Genomic DNA, 20,365 nt, shown 5'->3' with positions numbered 1-20,365 from the left:
TCGATCACTCACCAATCAGCATTCGGAACCCTGTCTAACATTCAGGGAACCAGAGTATAAGCAGGCGCTCACAGTTGGTCTGTCCGGAATGGTGGGGTCCTGGATGCCTCTTTCTTACCATCTCCTGTTTCTGCTTATTTAGTTTCACAAATACTTGCAGGCTTAAGTGGATATTCTTGTGCTACTAATTGACAAAAATAATCTTTTGACTTAGGCTGGCATTAAACAAGGTGGCTACATTCCAATTGTCATACTCCTCAACAGTGGGGTTCAGTTCATCTCAGACTGCTTCGCTCTTATCTGCTTCAAGGTTTCTTTAATTTAAATTTTCATTGTTTCAGTGTTAATTGGTTGTTTTCCTCCAAGGTTATTTATGAGAAGAATTTTCCAATTACGACAATCAACTGTCCTTGTCTAATAGCTCAAAGGTGTCGTTCATGCGTTTTTACGTCATCACATTTTGCATATTAAGCGCAGAAACGAGTATTTGTTCTCATGGTTACTTATTATTACAGTTGCATTTGCCATGGTATTAAGTAATACGATAAAGCAAACACGAAAATAAATATGGAATATGAAGAAAGAACTTAACCTTATACAGGATGTTTCATGACCCCAGGACCATAGAAAGCACTTTGGAGTCAATGATGCACTTCTGTCAAGTCTCTGGAGTGGAACTTGTTCCCAAACCATCTGATTCAATATATTTTGATAATATGAAGTGCAATTGTACGTGAGAGTTCTTTGTGAATACAATTTATTGCTTCATATTCTTCAATTCTTTGTACTTTTCCTGCAGGGGCCTGGGGATTTTGCAATGGATGACAGACTTCCGACTTTGTCTGCATTCAATGTACAACAAGCAAGAGTATGCAAACCACCCGCCCACTGTTTTCTCAGGAACTCTACATAACATATTAATGTAGAAGTATCCATGTGAGGCTGTAAACAATGCAAAGAACTACTGAAAATGTCAGTAGCAAACATACCATTAAGTTAATTTGAAAATATTTATTAGCACCATGGGATTCCAGGAATTAAACCCACAACTGAGATGAAAAACGTACAAGCTGCCTGAGGCATCTTGGAAGTGCCTCCCTGTTTCCTCACCCTTTTTGTTTAAGATGATGATTTCCATTTGAGAATTAGATACAGGGCTGAATTTTCCACTGGGATCAGGGTCCACTTCCCCAGCATAAAAGTCAGTCTCGAGCCTATTTATTCATAGTCAGCTCTCCCTACTGCCACCGAGTGGCTGTCAGGTCTTTAAACGGCTTGAAGCAGGCCTTTTTCCCCCATCTGAGGAGGAAGTCCCAATCAAATGGTCAGCAGATGCCTTGTCCCCAGCAGTGCCAGCAGTCCTGGTAGCAACTGCTGGGATACCAGACAATCTCTGAAGATGAACAGCATGTAGCTAGGACTTAGAGGTAAGTCCGAGGTCTCAACAGGGTCAGGGTGGTAGGAGTGGGGAATTAAGTAATTTTTGGGGGTGAGAGCCTGGCCACGCAATCTGGTTTTACTGCTAGCCGGCCAGTTAAAGGCTTCAATTGGCCAGTGGGCCATGCGATACTTCCCCCGCCATGGGTGGAAAACCTGTGTTGTCAGAGGTGGTGAGCACAGCATGGTTGTCATCATGCCCAATTTTTGTGGCACACTACACTGTCATAATATACACCAGTACATCATGGTGCAGATACACACACACTGATGGACACACAACACCACAGCCAATCACCAGTTAGAGCACACTCACTATAAAGACAGGGGACATCAGAGTTCCCGCTCATTCGAGATGCAGCCTCCTAGAAGGACAGAGCTTACAGCACAGATCTTCACCATGTGCTGAGTGCATAGACTGGTTAGGACAGGCATAGGTCTTTAGTTTAATCTAACATTGTGTTAACCCACAGTGAAAGTATGTTCAACAGTATCTAACTTAATAAAATAGTGTTGCACTATTTTAAGTGTTGGTGGCCTGTATGTGTTCCACGGATCCAGAGCACCCAACACATCATGATACCAGGTGTTGAGGGATATTAGAACTTCTTAGACCTACCTGCAAGTGATCTGCCTTCCGCCAGCATACAGTCATCCTGCAAAATGGACAGCGTCCGCCCGCCGCCGCTCCGCATCACCGGTAACCTAGGGGCCAACTGGAAGATATTCAAACAACGCTTCCAGCTCTACCTTGAAGCCACAGAGCGGTAAGATGCCTCAGGCACCAGGAAGATCGCTCTCTTCCTATCCATGGCTGGGGAACATGCCATCCACATTTTCAATTCTCTCACCTTTGCTGATGATGAAGATAAATCAAAATTCAAGACGGTCCTCCTCAAGTTTGACACTCACTGCAACATAGAGGTGAATGAAAGTTTTGAGCGCTATGTATTCCAACAGCGTTTGCAGGGTAAGGATGAACCTTTCCAGTCCTTTCTCACCCACTTCTGCATCGTTGTGCAGTCCTGTAATTACGGGCCCACCTCCGACTCCATGATACGCGACCAGATCATTTTCGGTGTTCAGTCGGACCCCCTATGCCAGCAGCTCCTCAAGGTAAAGCGGTTCACCCTGGCGACTGCCGTCGAGACCTGCGTGCTACACGAACACGCCACTAGACGGTATTCCCACATCCAAGCGGCTGAAACAGCACGGCAAGGTCTCCACGAGGCAGAACGGGTCCAAGCAATCGAGCAACTCCAGGGCCTCAGCCTGGATGAGGGCGGCCATTTCGCGCGCTTTTCGCGGACTCCAGCGCTTGTGCGCACTGAACGAGGGGACGTCGACGTCGACTAACGTACTGCGCAGGCGCGCACCACGCACGACCGCACCGAGCATGCGCGGTGGCGCAAAGAGCGTACTGACGCTACAACGTGCGGCAACTGTGGCTCCGCCCACTTAAAGCGGCAATGCCCTGCCAAATCCCGACGATGCCTGAGATGTGGCAAACTTGGCCACTATGCTGCTTTATGCAGATCAGCTCAGCCTGCCAACTCATATCGCTCCAGCCAGCCTCGCAGGAATGTCTGGGCCATTCAACCCACGGTCACCGGGTCCAATGCGGACCTACTACCCGATATTGACACCGAGGAGCCGAAGGCGCCTTTTCGAGTCGGTATCGTTACAAAAAACAGGGTGTCCCCGAAGTAAAGAATCCAGCCTCTATCGGTATACAGCATTGATCCGGACGATGAGTGGTGTGCCACCCTGGTGGTCAACCGGTCCCAAATACGATTCCGCCTGGACACTGGTGCCTCCGCCAATCTCATTGCGCGGTCTGACCTCCAAAGCCTTTGTGTCAAACCAGCCATCCTCCCATCAGCCTGCCAGCTATTAGATTATAATGGCAATGCCATTGCTGCCAGCGGCTCGTGCCAACTTGAAGTGACAGGTCACGGTTTTTATTAAAACCGAATGCCACGCCTGTGGTGCACGCACCTCGCAGTGTCCCAGCACCCCTTAAGGAACGCCTCAAGCAGCAGCTGCAGGACCTCCAGAACCAAGGAGTGATTTCCAAAGTCACGGAACTGACCGACTGGATCAGTTCCATGGGATGTGTATAAAAGCCTTCCGGCGATTTGAGAATTTGTATTGATCCCAAGGATCTAAATCGCAATATCATCAGGGAGCATTATCCAATTCCCAAGTGCGAAGAGCTCACAAGTGAGATGGCTCGCGCCAAGCTCTTCACCAAACTCAACGCCTCAAAAGGATTCTGGCAAATCCAGCTCGATAAATCCAGTAGGAAACTTTGCACATTTAATACCCTCTTTGGCAGATATTGTTACAACAGGATGCCGTTTGGGATCATATCTGCATCAGAAGGCATTGAAGGTGTTCGAGTCTATGTCGATGACCTAATCATTTGGTCCACCACCCCGCAGGAGCATGTTAGTCGCCTCCAGCACATATTCAGATGTATACATGAGCATGGCCTCCGCCTCAACGGGGCCAAATGCTCTTTTGGTCAGACGGAACTCAAGTTCCTCATGGACCACATCTCCCAATTGGGTGTGCAGCCGGACGCGGACAAGGTAGCTGCCATCACAGCTATGAAAACACCAGAGGACAAGAAGGCGGTCCTCCGATTTCTGGGCATGGTCAATTTTTTAGGGAAATTTATCCCTAACCTCGCCTCTCATACCACGGCTCTCAGGAACCTAATCAGGAAGACGACAGATTTCCAATGAGCCCACGAGCGCGAATGGAGAGAACTCAAAACAAAACTGACCACGGCCCCGGTCTTAGCTTTCTTTGATCCAGCAAAGGAGACCAAAATTTCGACTGATGCCAGTCAATTCGGCATTGGGGCAGTGCTCCTTCAACATGATGAGGCCTCATCATGGGCCCCTGTTGCATATGCATCACGTGCAATGACCCCCATGGAGCAGCGCTGCGCGCAGATAGAAAAGGAGTGCCTGGGCCTTCTGACCAGTGTGGTTAAGTTTCACGATTATGTCTACAGACTTCCTCAATTCACCGTCGAGACCGACCATCGCCCGCTGGTCAATATAATACAGAAAGACTTGAACGACATGACGCCTCGCCTCACCTTCTCAAGCTCCGGCGATATGACTTCCAGCTGGTCTTCACCCCAGGCAAAGACCTCATCATTGCTGACGCTCTCTCCAGGGCAGTCAACACTTCATGTGACCCAGCGGGATTTGTCTGCCAGGTTGACGCCCATGTGGCATCCGCGGCCTCCAATCTACCTGCCATGGATGAACGCCTCGTCCAAATTCACCGCGAGACGGCGGCTGACCCCTTGCTGCAGCGTGTCATGCGCCACCTAATGGACGGGTGGCTCAAGGGCCAATACCCTCAGTTCTATAATGTCAGAGATGATCTGGCGGTAGTAGACGGGGTTCTTCTAAAACTGGACCGCATTGTTATCCCGCATAGCATGCGCCAACTTGTCCTGGAACAACTACACGAGGGCCACCTTGGTATGGAAAAGTGACGCCGACGGGCCCGAGAGGCAGTGTACTGGCCCGGCATTAATGAGGACATAGCCAACACAGTGCTCAACTGCCCCACTTGTCAGCGCTTCCAGCTGGCCCAACCACGAGAGACCCTGCAGCCCCATGAGTTGGTCACGTCACCATGGACCAAGGTGGGCATCGACCTGTTCCACGTGCTGGGTAGAGACTATGTTCTGATTGTGGACTACTTTTCGAATTACCCAGAGGTGATACGGTTGCTCGACATCACCTCGTCTGCAGTCATTCGTGCATGTAAAGAAACCTTTGCTCGACACGGCATCCCGCTCACGATTATGTCGGACAATGGCCCCTGCTTCGCCAGCCAGGAATGGTCCAACTTTGCCAGGCGGTACAATTTTGCCCATGTGACATAGAGTCCCCTGTGCCCCCAATCCAATGGCAAAGCGGAGAAGGGAGTGCATATGCAAGGCTGCCGATGCTGGGTCCGATTTCTACCTTGCCTTGCTGGCCTATCACTCCGCCCCACTGTCCACTGGCCTGTCGCCAGCCCAGTTACTCATGGGTCATACCCTGAGGACAACACTGCCGTCCATCCATGTCCCAGACCTCAACCACGTTCCGGTCCTTCGCCGGATGCAGCTGAATCGTGCACAGCACAAGGCGGCTCATGACTCCCGTGCAGCTGATCTCCCTGCTCTGGCTCCAGATGACAACATCCGCGTCCATCTTCCGGATGGTGGCTGGTCTGCAACCGCTGTTGTCCTTCGGTAGGTGGCCTCCCACTCATTCCTGGTTCGTCTATCGGATGGCTCTATTCTGCGCCGCAATCGACGCGTCCTTCCTCTCGTTCCATGCTCGCCACGTGATCCTCCACTGTCGCCTCGCCCTTCTGCTGACATTGCCACGGACGATGCAGAGCTCCCTGTCACTCTGCATCCCCCTGACTCTGACGCAGTCCAGCCCACTCTTGATCCGGCGGCTCTCGACCCACCGTTGAGGCGGTCAACCAGGATTCATCGCCCACCTCAGAGACTTAATTTATGAACTTTGCGGACTTATAGACTCTCTGAATTGTTTTGTTGCTTTGTTTGATCGTTTCCCTGGTTTGTATATAGTGTTGATCTCGTTATTCTTGTTGCATACTGCTTCTCTGCACCAGGCACCTTCCCATGTAAACAGCTTAGTTCTCATGTATGTAGTCCTGTAGTCTGCATCCCACATGTAGTTAGGAACATTCTCACCATACATTATTTATTGCCACACACATACATTCTTTTATAAATGAGGGATGTCATAATATACACCAGTATATCATGGTGCAGATACACACACATTGATGGACACACAGCAAGGCCAATCAACACACACAACACCACAGCCAATTATCAGTTAGAGCACACTCACTATAAAGACAGGGGGCATCAGAGTTCCCGCTCATTCGGGATGCAGCCTCTCAGTAGGACAGAGCTTACAGCTTACAGCACAGATCGTCACCATGTGCTGAGTGCATAGACTGGTTAGGACAGGCATAGGTCTTCAGTTTAATCTAACATCGGGTTAACCCACAGTGAAAGTATGTTGAATAGTTTCTAACTTAATAAAATAGTGTTGTACTATTTTAAGTGTTGGTGGCCTGTATGTGTTCCACGGATCCAGAGCACCCAACACATCATGCACAAAGTGGTTTTACTTTCTCTTTTCTAACCGCAGAAAACATTGTTGACGTGGTCAGCAGCTGTCAGTCATAACTAGAATGTATATAAACATTGTCCTTAGGATCAATGGAGGGTACTTCAAATGCATTAAAGTGTGAAGGTGACGATAAATAAACAAACATCCTGGCAGCTGTGTTTAAACCATTAAACTATCAAACAAAGGCAAGTTAAAGGCACTGCATTGTGAAATTGAAAGAATTATTTGTATTTCAAAGGATCTCAGGGAATTTTAAGCCTTTTTAAGTGTTGTGGACTTTCTAGGAAGGCTCTGACATTTCAAAAAACAGCAGGTTGAAAAGCATAGGGCTGTGGGAGCAGATGTGAGGAAAGGGAAAGTGTTCCTGTCTTGCTTCTTCACAGAAATGTCTGGTCTGCTCATCAGCTATCACGCAGCAGAATTCATAGTGAGAAGGCAATTTGAGAGTTTAAACAGATCAGACAGGATGAAAACCTTGAAAAGAGCGCCGTCTGAGATCACCATAGTAAGAGTGATTGTCAGTTTGCCCACAGCTGGAAGGAGCATTTCAGACAGGGGAGAGTGCTGGGTTCTATCTCTTAGCCAGCACCCAAGCTCACCCAACCCCCAAGACCATTGTGGGACTCTCCCTGGCATTGGCAGAGGGAGACACGAGCAATGGGCTGACACTTTGACCTCACTGAGGATCCATCGCAACTAGCTAGAAATCACTGCCAGGGTGTCAGCGTCATGGTGTCAGGGGGCAGTGCATCAGTGGCAATTCCAGGGGTCAGGGACTGACGTGGGAGGAACATGCATTGTGGGGGGGTGGGGACGGGGGACGGTCCCTGGACACTAGGGTCAGAATGCCCATTCAAAATTGAGGGCCAGACCCCAGTAACTGCAGGGAAACCGGTGTGTTTGGCACTCTCTATATTTTTGCACAGTCAAGTCATGAGAATACCACCCCTACAAAGCTCCTAGCACAAGTGAGATACAGTCCCGATTCTCCACTGAGGGGGGAGCACTTAGAATCTGGAATGGAAAATCCGGCCAAGGCGTCTGATACTTGAGGCCAATCTGTCCTCTCTTGGATGACCTTCAGTTCCTCCTTGATGCCCTGAGGGAAAGGAGGGTGGTTTTTGTCATGATATGCAGACATGCAGATAATTATAGACAGACAGGTACAGACAGGCAGCTAATGAACACAGAGAACAGGACATGGCCAATGAGCAGGTAGGAGACTCAGGGGTGGTATCTCACTATAAAAAGCACGAGGCACTCACACTCCGCCTCTTTCCACTGATGAACATCTACAGAGTGAGTCAGGGTGTATTTACAGTATCACACCTCCAGCATGTGGCTAAGAGCGAGTCTGGTTCAGTCAGGCAGAGTAACCACACTTAGGTTAGTAGAGAGTCGAACTCATAGAGAAATGTGCTAACTGTGCTACTGGTTCAATAAATCAGATTGAACTAACTTCAACATCTGGAGTATCTTTTGGTTAAAGCTGCATCCAGTTGCAGCCTGTGTTATCCCAGATTACATAACACAAAATGCTACCAGGAGACTGCTTAAGCTAGGTGATTGGCCTCAGTCCATTCTGTGACGACCAGCGAATGTATCCCGGCACCATGGAGAAGATTCAGGCTCCTCACCAGCTCAGGACTTCGGCAGTCTCAGTGCCAACTGGCAGACATTCAAGCAAAAGTTTCTGCTGTACATGAAAGCTTCAGACCTCGTGGGTGCGTCGGATGCAAGGAAGATCGTGCTTCTCCTCTCAACAGCGGCTGATCAAGCCATCAAACTCTACAACTTTTTTCACTTCACCGAAAGCCAGGACAAGACAAAGTTTCAGACCATCCTGGACAAGTTTGACAGTCACTGTGAAGTGGACACTAATGAAATCTTCGAACGCTCCATATTCAAACAGCGTCTACAAGGTAAAGATGAATCTTTCAACTCCTTCTTAACTAACCTCCACCTGCTAGCGCTGTCCTGCAACTTTGGTGATATTGCTGACTCCATGATCAGAGACCAAATCGTTTTTGGAGTTCACTCTGACCCTTTGAGAGAGTAGCTAATGAAAATCAAGCATATGACCCTGCCAGTCGCGATTGAAACATGCACAGTGCATGAGCATGCCAAAAATCGCGATGCCCAGTACAAAGCGGCTGAAAATGAGAAACTTGCCTCCCACGAGGCAGTGTGTGTGCAGGGCATCTCCTGAATGCAGCACCTCAAGCATTGATGAAAGCGGACATTTCGCGCGCTTTTCCCGGGGCCCCACACATGTGCGATGCAAATGGGATAACGAATCGGCCAACACACGCACTGCGCATGTGCGACGACGCGCGGAGCGTCAGGATGCCGACGTCATGACGTACTCGATATGCGGCAACGCCAACTTAAAGAAACAATGCCTTGCAAGAGGCAGGCGATGTTTAAACTGCGGGAAGCCTGGACACTATGCAGCCTTGTGTAGGTCTGCAGCACCAGTCAGGGGCCAATGCACCCAATTCCGACGACGGCGCGTTCAGAGTGTGAAACAACGATTACAGGATTCTGATCCTGGCAGCACAACGGATCCAGAGGAAGAATGCCTGGACTCCACCTACTGTGTGGGCATCATTACCAAATGTGAATATGCCAGATCCAACTCATCACAAATTCAATCCATCCTCGCTGTAGATTCTGCGGACGAATGGCGTGCGGTGATGCAGGTCAACCACTGCTCCATCCAGTTTAAGCTGGACACAGGTGCTTCTGCCAACCTCCTCTCACAGGCAGATTTCAAGCGCATCAAGAAGCCCCCCAAGGTCCTTCCGGCAGCCTGCAGGCTCCTGGACTACAACAGAAATGCCATCACGGCACTGGGATCCTGCCATCTACTCGTCTCCAACCGGAGCAGCCATGCACGGTTACGTTTTGAAATTGTCAAGCCAGACAGGGCATCCCTACTGGGCGCGCAGGCCTGCAAGCAGCTGAAACTTGTGCAGCGGGTTTACACAATGACATCCTCGAATGTGGATTTTCAGGCCGGCATTGACGACATCCTTGCTCAGTATCCGGATGTGTTCGATGGGATGGGCATGCTGCCATATCGATACAAGATTCTGCTATGACCTGATGCCAAGCCAGTGGTCCACGCACCACGCTGGGTCCTGGCTCTGCTGAGGGAGCGCCTGAAGGCACAGCTCAAGGATCTTTAGCAACAGGGCATCATTTCCAAGGTAACTGAACCGACTGACTGGGTCAGCTCGATGGTATGTGTTAGAAAGCCTTCGGGAGACCTGCGCATCTGCATTGATCCCAAGGATCTCAATAAAAATATAATGCGTGAACACTACCCCATCCTGAAGTGGGAGGAACTCACCAGTGAGATGGCACACGCACGTTTTTTCACCAAGTTAGATGCGTCACATGGATTTTGGCAAATCCAGCTGGATGAGTCCAGCAGAAGACTCTGCACCTTCAACACACCGTTTGGCAGATACTGCTATAATCGCATGCCGTTTGGCTATTGTCTAGGCATCTTCCATCGCATCATGGAGCAGATGATGGAGGGCATTGAAGGGGTTTGTGCGTACGTGGACGACATCATCATATGGTCCACGACCCCTGAAGAGCATGTTTCCCATCTCCAGCAGGTATTCCGCCGTGTCAATACCAATGGCCTGAAGCTGAACAGGTCCAAATGTTGTTTTGGCATGTCGATACTCAAGTTCCTAGGTGACCAGATCTCTCAGCAGGGCGTGCGCCCGGACACAGACAAGGTCAAGGCCATTGAAGCCATGAAGGTCCCTGAAGGCAAGAAGGCGATGTTGCGCTTCCTGGGCATGGTCAATTTTCTGGACAAGTTCATCCCAAACCTTGCCTCACACACCACGGCCCTACGAAACCAGGTAAAAAAGTCCATGAAACCAGGTGAAAAAGGCCACTGCCTTTGAGTGGAAGGCAGCACATCAGGTAGAGTGGTTGGAGCTGAAAGCCAAGCTCACCACTGCACCCATCTTGTCATTTTTCGACCCAGACAGGGAGATGAAGATCTCGACAGATGCAAACCAGGCTGGCATCGGTGTGGTGCTGCTTCAATGCGATGACACTTCATCCTGGGCACCGGTAGCCTACGCATCGAGGGCCATGACGCCCACCGAAACAAGGTATGTGCAAATAGAGAAGGAATGCCTGGGTCTCCTCACTGGCATTCTCAAGTTTCACGACTATGTCTACGGCCTGCCGACATTCACTGTCGAGACGGATCATAGGCCTCTGGTCCACATTATCCACAAGGACCTGAACGACATGACGCCTCGGTTGCAGCGCATCCTCCTCAAACACAGAAGGTACGGCTTTGACTCAGTGTACACGCCTGGCAAGGAGCTCATCATCGCTGATGCATTGTCCCGCTCCATCACATTGCCTCGTGAACCGCTGGAAATCATCCGGCAGATTGAATCACAGGAGCAGCTGTGTGCTAGCACCCTCCCGGCGTCTGATGACAAAGTGGTTCGTATCCGCGAGGAGACAGCCAAAGACCCCCTCTTGCAGCGTGTCATGCACCACCTCGCCAATGGCTGGCAGAAAGGGCAGTGCCCTCAATTTTAGAATATAAAGGATGGTGATTGATGGTATCCTCCTCAAGCTGGACCGGATTGTCATTCCACTCAGTCACCAGAGCTTGGTGCTCTGCCAAATCCATGAGGGACATCTGGGCGTTGAGAAGTGCAGACGCAGAGCCAGGCAGGCTGTCTACTGACCCGGTGTTAGCCAGGACATCTCGAACATGGTCTTCAACTCTGCGACCTGTCAACACTTCCAGCTAGTGCAGAGCAAGGAGACGCTCCAGCAGCATGAAATCGAGACCTCCCATTGGTCCAAGGTTGGCATCGACCTCTTTCGCGTGAATGGTCGTGACTATGTGTTGATTATTGACTATTTCTCCAATTACCCTGAAGTCGTGAAGCTCTCAGACCTCATATCTCGGACCATCATCAAGGCCTGTAAGGAGATGTTCTCCAGGCATGGTATCCCACTCACTGTCCTGAGTGACAATGGCCCGTGCTTCAACAGCCACGTGTCGTCTATGTTTGCCAAGTCATACCATTTCAAACATGTCACTTCCAGCCCACACTATCCGCAGTCCAATGGGAAGGTTGAAAAAGGGGTGCACATTGTGAAACAGCTCATCTGCAAGGCCGCGGATTCTGCTTCTGACATCTACCTCGCGCTGCTTGCATACAGGGCGACCCCACTGTCCACTGGCATGTCGCCGGCTCAACTCCTAATGAACAGGGACCTGTGGACGACACTTCCAGCCATACATTTGCCCAACCTGGATCACCTCCCGGTGATGCAGAAGGTGCAGCAGCTCCGAAACCAGCGTAAGCAGGGCTATGATGCTCATGCCACCAATTTGCCCATGTTATCCCCGGCAGACACCGTCAGGATCAAGCTACTGGATGCTGGCTGGGCTGCTCCAGCTGTCGTTGTTCGACAGGCTGCGCCCCGCTCGTATATTGTACGTATGGCTGATGGTTCTGTTGTGCGACAAAACAGACGGGCACTGTGAAAAGTTGCCTGCCCGCAACCACCTTCTTCTCCATTTCCGTCCGTTGTTTTGCCACCTCCTGATACCTCGAACTACGAGGCTACCAGTCAGGCTTCCATCCCGCCTGTCAAGGCGCCGTCGTCCCCACCACCACCTCTCCGGCGGTCAACAAGGATCAGACGCAAGCCCCAGAGACTAGACTTATGGGCATTTGTTTTGTTTGCTATGTTCTGTTTTCTCACATTAGACAGCTGTCTTCACATGTAAATACGTTCACATATGCCTCCACTTGTAAATATGTTAATATATGCCACCACATGTAAGTACGTTCCCATATGCCAACAAATCATTTTAAAAAGATAGATGTCATGATATGCAGACATGCAGATAATGGTATACAGAAAGGCACAGACAGGCAACTAATGAGAACAGGACATGACCAATGAGCAGGCAGGACACTCAGGGATGGTATCTCACTATAAAAGGCACGAGGCACTCACAAACCGCCTCCTTCCACTGATGAACATCTACAGTGAGTCAGGGTGTATGTTCAGTATCATGGCTAAGAACTAGTCTGCTTCAGTCAGACAGAGTAACCACACTTAGGTGAGCAGGGAGTCGAACTCATAGAGAACTGTGCTATTGGTTCAATAAATCAAATTGAACTAACTTCAAGGTCTGGAGTATCTTTTGGTGAAAGCTGCATCCAGTTGCAGCCTGTGTTATACCAGAGTACATAACACAACAGTTTTCATCTCAAAGAGTGACAACAGAAGGGGAACTGGTGGTGTAGTGGTAATGTTACTGGGAAAGTAATCCAAAGCTCATGCTTTGAGACATGGATTCAAATTCCACCAAGACAGTTGGTGAAATTTAAATTCAATTAATAAATCTGAAATCGAAAGATAAACTTAGTATCGATGACTATGAAACTACCATTCATTGTTGTGAAAACTCATGTTCGCAATTGTCAATGCTGATAGATGCTGGTATGGCAACATTTTGGACCATGGCATTTGTCTCCTTGATGGTCAAATCAAACATTTCACAGACATGAGTGTCTGCCCTTTTGCCACAATAGGTGTTCCTTGGTATGGTAGTTCATCAACATTAAATGTTAACTCATTTTTACTTCAAAGATGCGACCTGACCAGACCTGCTGAGTAGTTTCCAGCATTGTCATACTTCCACCATCCATTGTTTAGCACAGGGCTAAATCGCTGGCTTTGAAAGCAGACCAAGGCAGGCCAGCAGCATGGTTCAATTCCCGTAACAGCCTCCCCGAACAGGCGCCGGAATGTGGCGACTAGGGGCTTTTCACAGTAACTTCATTTGAAGTCTACTTGTGACAATAAGCGATTTTCATTTTCATTTCATTTCATTTTCTCAGGCTCCTTTTCTGGTCATCCTCCTGCCGCCGAATGTCCTTGTAGAATTTTGTCCCTTCAATCAGGAGGTTCCTCCACGTAGGTCTCTTCTGAGAAAAGGTCTTCCATGTATTGATGTCTATGTTGCATTTCTAGAGGTAAGCCTTCAAGGTATCTGTGAAGCGCTTCCTTTCCATTGCACAAAATCAACAATGATGAGTTTTAATTTTGATGACTGAATTGTAAATGATTTCTAACAGAGATACTTTGCTTAACACTTTAAAGGAAGGTTAATCATAACATCAAAGATAAAAATATAATGCTAATGCTGGAAACTAAAATTAAAAATAAACATCAGGTGCATTGCACCTGCAATCACAGCAGGTGAGTCATCAATTTTTTCCAATAAAGCCTAATGAAGAATTTATTTTATTCTGAGGAAAAGATCACCTGAAACATTAGTCAATCTTTTTCACTGATACTGATGCCGAGTATTTTCAACACCCTTTGTTTTCAATTAATGGTAATAAATATAGCATAATGGTTACAAATAGCATCTACTGCTTACCACTTATATCCTACTGATACAGGATGACTCTAGTAAATAAGCTGTCATGTGACATACTTCCATGGTATGTGCTATATCCATTTTTGATTAAAGGCAAAATCAAAATAACTCATCATGCAGTCTGTTCTCAGCACCAGAGACCAAAAATTCTTCACTCATTCATTTCGCACTTGGCAATAACATAAATCATTGCCATTTTGTGATCATCTGAGGGTAACCCTAACCCATGAGAGTTCGACTGCTGGTATCACGCAACGATTTGATAATGTCAGTAACAACTGCATTTGGCTGCAGGGAGAATCCAAAGAAACATGTTTACATCTGATTTGCATATTCAATTTATGATATACGAACACAATATTTAGTTTAGTGAGTGACTGCTATTTGGGACTTTTGAGTGTTAAGACTTCATTGACTTTAGAATCATGTGTAATACTCTTTAGCAGCACAGTTAATTCTGTATGATCAGTTATTTCAGTATAACCACAAAGTCTCTCTAAAGAGGTAGATACCGTGCTAAATGATATCGATTACTGTACACATGAACGTACAAAATATGAGCAGAAGTAGGCCATTCGGCCCCTCGAACCTGTTCCTCCATTCAATAAAATCATGGTTGAATTGCTTGTGTTTCAAGTTGCACATTCCCCATCTGTCCCCAGTAACCTTTGATTCCCTTGCTGAAAAAGAATCTGTCTACATCCCCTTAAAGATGTTCAGTGACTCCGCCTCCACCGCTTTCTGAGGCAGGGAATTCCAAAGTTGCACAACCCTCAGAGAAAAATATTCTCCTCATCTCTGCCCTAAAATGACAACATTGATTTTAAAACTGTGTCCACATTATCAAGACCGATCAGGATCTTGTATACTTCAACCAAGCCACCTCTCGTTCTTCTAAACTCCAGTGGAATGAAGTCTAGTCTGCCCAGCCTGCTTATTCCAGGTATTAGACCAAATGGCTCATTTAAATATGTTAATGTGGATCTCGCCCAGCGAGGACGAAATCCAGATCACGACGGCTCTCAAGATCTTGTTTGGTCTTGAGAGGTATTCCGAGGGCCCAAATCTCGTCAGAGGATTTGAAGGTCGTTTGATCACACCCCAAGTCTCTCGGGCCTCAGATGGAGCCGTTTAAAAAAAATAAATTGAGAGTACCCAATTCATTATTTCCAATTAAGGGTCAATTTAGTGTGGCCAATTCACCTATCCTGCACATCTTTGGGTTGTGGGCGCGTAACCCACACAAACACGGGAAGAATGTGCAAACTCCACATGGACAGTGACCCAGAGCCATGATCGAACCTGGGACCTCGGCACCATGAGGCAGCAATGCTAACCACTGTGCCACCCCTAATGGAGCCGTTTTAATGCTCCTGTCCACTCTGAACCTAATAACTAGTTCTTATCAATAAGAGTTCTTGACACAGCTTTATCTTGGTCAGCCTGTCCCGACTGAGCAAATTTAGTCCACTAGCTTGCAATATACCTAAGTGCCGCGAAGGTGCACATGTCTTGGAAGGTCAAACTCAGTAAGTGCATCCATGCCAAAGCCTGCCAAAAAGGCACTTAAGGCAGGAAACCAATCCGCCATCATTCTGAAATGTTTGTGCTGTGGCACAAGGTGACAGGATGGCAAGATTGCCCAACAAGGTGAACTGAGTTGTCCAAATGCCGCAGGATGGGACATTTCCAGCATTTCTGCTCAATTACAATGGCTGCCATGTCCATAGGACGTGAAAGAGATCATAATCTGTGCAAATTAAATCTTGCTCAAACAACCAGCCGTCAATACCAAAACCACGCTGACAACAAAGCCTGCCTAACCTCCTTGAAGCCTAGGTCTCTGGAAGGTTCCTGCCATACCTATAGGGTGGACCAAGTCTCTGGATACCAACCACATCTTGCTGCACCATCACTAACTTTGAAGGAATTTGACTACTTCTGCCTTCAGCTAGCTGAACACATCTTCCTATGTGAAGGAACACTCACTAGACTGACATTCTCATGAATTAATATCCATGGGTGGGATTCTCTGTGCCTGCCCTGTTTTCCTGTGTGACTGCCCTCACCAGCAGTGGGATTCTCCATTCCCGCAGCTGGCCAATGGGTTTTCTATTGTGGGCCACCCCAAGCCATCAGGAAACGCACGGGTGTGGGTGCTCTGCCGCCGGGGCTAAGGATCCCGCCGATGGAAAATCCCGAGCATATCTTTTATCATTTTTTTAAAAATTATTCCTAATTGTAAAACTTTTTTCTTTTATATTCCCTACTTAAGTGCTTTTGTGCGTATGCATGTAGTTGCAATAACCACCTTCCAGGTTTGAATGCATGAAAAAGCAATACTTCTGATTTAACCTGAAAGAGAGATTGTTGCAAGTCACTTTAAAATTGACTTCACAGACAGGGGATTTGGGGAAACATGCTATAGCCTATTTCTAAAATTAAAACACATCTGCTTATGAACACACGATGGAAAAAATAAGAGTTCAATTTGCCTCTCCACCCCTGTATGTAACAGTCTCCAACAAATAGGGAAAATGACAGCACCATGAGAAGATTACGCTTATTTCAGACTTCATCAGTGAAGTTTGCCAGCATTTGCAGGAGTTTTGGTCCATCAACTTAGAGGTCAAAGGGCTCTCAACATTCTTCAAACTTGATACAGGTATAGGGATATCTGTACTGGCTGATCACCTTGCATTGGATTGGATTTATTTATTGTCACGTGTACCGAGGTACAGTGAAAAGTATTGTTCTGCGTGCAATTCAGACCATTCCGTACATGAAAATAAAATATATAATAGGGCAAACATAAAATGCACAATATAAATACATAGACACAGGCATCGGGTTAAGCATACAGGAGTGTAGTACTACTCGGTAGAGAAGATGTGTGAAGAGATCAGATCAGTCCATAAGAGGATTGTTTAGGAGTCTAGTAACAGCGCGGACGAAGCTGTTTTGGAATCTGTTAGTGCGAGTTCTCAGACTTTTGTATCTCCTGCCCGATGCAAGAAGTTGGAAGAGTGAGTAAGCCGGGTGAGAGGGGTCTTTGATTATGCTGTCCAATTTTCCAAGGCAGTGGGAAGTGTAGACAGAGTCAATGGGTGGGAGGCGGTTTGTGTGATGGACTGGGCGGTGTTCATGACTCTCTGTAGTTTCTTCTGGTCCTTGGCCGAGCAGTTGCCATACCAGGCTGTGATGCAGCCTGATAGGCGCACTTGTAATAGTGGCTCCTTATAATTCCTCTTCAGTCTTGCAATATAGAACTCCAGGGGCTGGGAGGAACAAATATGTAAAGGGTCAGATTACCCCTACACCGTGCCACATGGCATGACAGATTACAGAGGCCCTTTATGTCATTTGCATCCAAAGCATTTGCCTACTTAGCAGGAATATGTTTGTGGCAGGAATGTGTGTGTGAACAGTTCGGCACCTTGCAGAAAGTCAATGAGGTTCTTCCATTGGACGCCAGGATCACATTCTGCCAGGAATTTTCCACAACGTTTTCAAGGGCTGGGGAAGCTGAAAAATATCAAATTTCTCTTCTCCCAGAGATTATGCCAGTGTGCCTGTTTACCCTAGGAGAGTGCCACATCAACTTTTGCCCAAAATTAAGGAGAAATTTCACTGCCTGTTAGAGAGGGGCTTTATTTCCCTGGTTACACAACCAGTATGCTGGTATTCTGGTCCGGTCAGTATTCCCAAGCCCAATGGCCACCTTCTTATATACCTCAATGAGATCGTGCAGTAGGAAGCCCACACAATGGCATCGGTAGATGACAGTTTTGGCCAAGCTCGTCAATAGCATCTTTTTACCAAGCTTCATGTGAACATCAGATTTTGAAAAATACCCCTTGACATTGAATCCAGGCTGCTGACAACCTCTATCATATCCCTTGGTCCATTTTGCTTTAAACGTCTCCTTTTTTGGCATTTCATCTGCCCCTGAGATATTTCAATGTACTATGTCAACAATCCTCGAGGGCAAACCAGGTATGATCTGCCATGTGGACAACATTCTCATACGTGATTCTACAAGAGTCAAACATAACCGAAGGATGAGAGATCCTCACGGCTCTCCAGGAAGCAGACCTCATGCTAAACGACAAGTGCATGTTCTCTAAAGGTCAATATAAAACTCCTAGGACATATCATCCAATGGCATGATGTTACATTCAATCCACAGAAAACAATGGCCAGAACTGAATTTGCCCAACTGACGTTCATCACAGACATTCAAGATTTGCTTGGGATGTGTAAACCAGGTGGGAGAATTTATCCCTAAATTGTTCACAGTCATGGAACCCTGAAGAGAACAATGGTTCTGGATTGTGGAACTCACGGCTTTTCAATCCATTAAAGATCGATTCATTCCGTGGATGTTCTTGTGCACTATGACACCACTTTGCCGACTGGATCGCTGTGGACGCTTTCTCTGCTGGCCCAGTGTAAAGTGTTAGCAGAATGGATATGCCAATCTATGAGGTACATGATGATGTAGCACTGACATCAGCCAATCATGTGCCAGGTACACTAGGTAGCAGGCAGTGTGGCCTTGAAGAGACTTATGTGCCTTTTCTGTAACCCATTATGTATTTCCTGGAAATAGTGCGAATAAACTAGTTCAGTTAACAGATGGTACAGAAAATACAGAACAAGACTCCAACCTTCAGAGAGGAGGAAAGTAAATGGGAGGAAAGGGACTGTTGGCATTGGTCTTTAGCACTGCAGTGGAACTTTTCTTTCTTCCCTTACCCTAGAAGTTAGCAGTATACTTCCAGTGTACAATATGCGTGTGTATACCATATGCAACATTATGGTACTCATTTAATGCCTATGAATTAGACATGGATTTAACCAATATCTAGACCTTGATTTGAAAAGGGATTCTATTGATCACAAATCTGAGGAATTTGGTCAGAAAGTCAAATATTGATGAGAGCCCAAAGTGGAAATTTTGAACAAAATGTAAAATTTAGTGTGTACCTTTCAGTAGCACGACTGATACCAAATGTTCTATTTAAAAGAACTAATTATGGACAAAGGTTATGATTACCTGTTACCTTTAACAAAATAAAGCCATCTGTGCAAACATAGGAAGTGACTACCCTGTCCCAGCTCACAAAGATGCTCAGAGCTTCAGCACCAAAGGGAGGTTGCTGCAAATGCGATCCACAGGTATTCAAGCTTTCGTTAAATGTGGCAATAATTATCATTTTACTAACATGACTCTGTGGAAGCCTTCTCGGCACCATTGAATCATTTCCGTGGTGGCAGAATGAATAAAAGCAAATTACTGCGGATGCTGGAATCTGAAACCAAAGAGAAAATGCTGTAAAATCTCAGCATGTCTGGCAGCATCTGAAGGGAGAGAAAAGTGCTAATATTTCGAGTCCAGATGACTCTTTGTCAAAGCTTTGACAAAGGTTATCTGGACTCGAAACGTTAGCTCTTTTTTCTCCCTACAGATGCTGCCAGCCCTGCTGAGATTTTACAGCATTTTCTCTTTGGGGGCAGAATGAATCACATATTTGAAAACAGTTTTGCTTTAAAACATCAGAGGAGCCGGTCTTATTTTTCAATGATTGTTCAGAAACAAACACGGTGCCTCCTACCTTATTCACTCATATTTCTGTTGGTGACAGTGACAGTAGAATCCATTCCACTCTTGTGAATTATGTCATCATCCTCCTGCAAGATAGTGTCACTGATTAGTATTACTTCAAGGTCTTTACATCAAGTGCAGAATTAGAATTCATTTGCTTTTCCTGTTGAACCTCACTGCATTTTCCTTAACTTAGACATGCTTCCATGAATAAATTTGACAAATTTAATGAATAAACGAATAATGCTTTACGAGCAGCAGGGGTGTTGTTTACAATAAATGTTGAGTACCTAGGGCAGTCTAAGCTTGATATAATTAACTTAATTTTTCCTGAGTTGGTTTTTGAAGTGGTGGTTCAATAGTTTCAAAACTCTGATAAAATATTCTTCGTGAAAGCTACATTTCCCCTAATCGAGTCGTGCTTGCTAAAATAAGTCACCCCATCAGAAATGTAACTAGCCAGATTTCAAAAATGGGACATTTTTGAAGCTGCAATAAAGCAATCACATTTTTATTTGTATTGCTCATACTTCAGATAATCAATCACCTTATTCTCTAGGTTGCGACAATGGAATGTCTAATTTTGTTTCATTTTGGAAAGAATACAATTCACAGACAAAGAAAGAAATCATGCCATTTTGCTTATCAAATTTGCACCAG

The 20,365-nt window shown here is 46.7% G+C and overlaps 1 protein-coding gene across 1 annotated transcript in view; it reads right to left on the bottom strand.

Moving 5' to 3' along the window:
- pcdh15b (protocadherin-related 15b) overlaps positions 1-20,365 on the bottom strand; it is a 2,356,722-nt gene that overhangs the window by 1,946,119 nt on the left and 390,238 nt on the right. Inside the window, exon 4 of the mRNA XM_072478931.1 lies at positions 19,716-19,791. The gene's annotated coding sequence lies outside the window, so the exon portion shown is untranslated. The remainder of the gene's footprint in view (positions 1-19,715; positions 19,792-20,365) is intronic.

This window comes from Scyliorhinus torazame, chromosome 16 (assembly GCF_047496885.1).
Source record: "Scyliorhinus torazame isolate Kashiwa2021f chromosome 16, sScyTor2.1, whole genome shotgun sequence".
In the NCBI taxonomy this organism is placed as follows: domain Eukaryota; kingdom Metazoa; phylum Chordata; class Chondrichthyes; order Carcharhiniformes; family Scyliorhinidae; genus Scyliorhinus; species Scyliorhinus torazame.
This window is presented reverse-complemented; position numbering and strand designations above follow the sequence as displayed.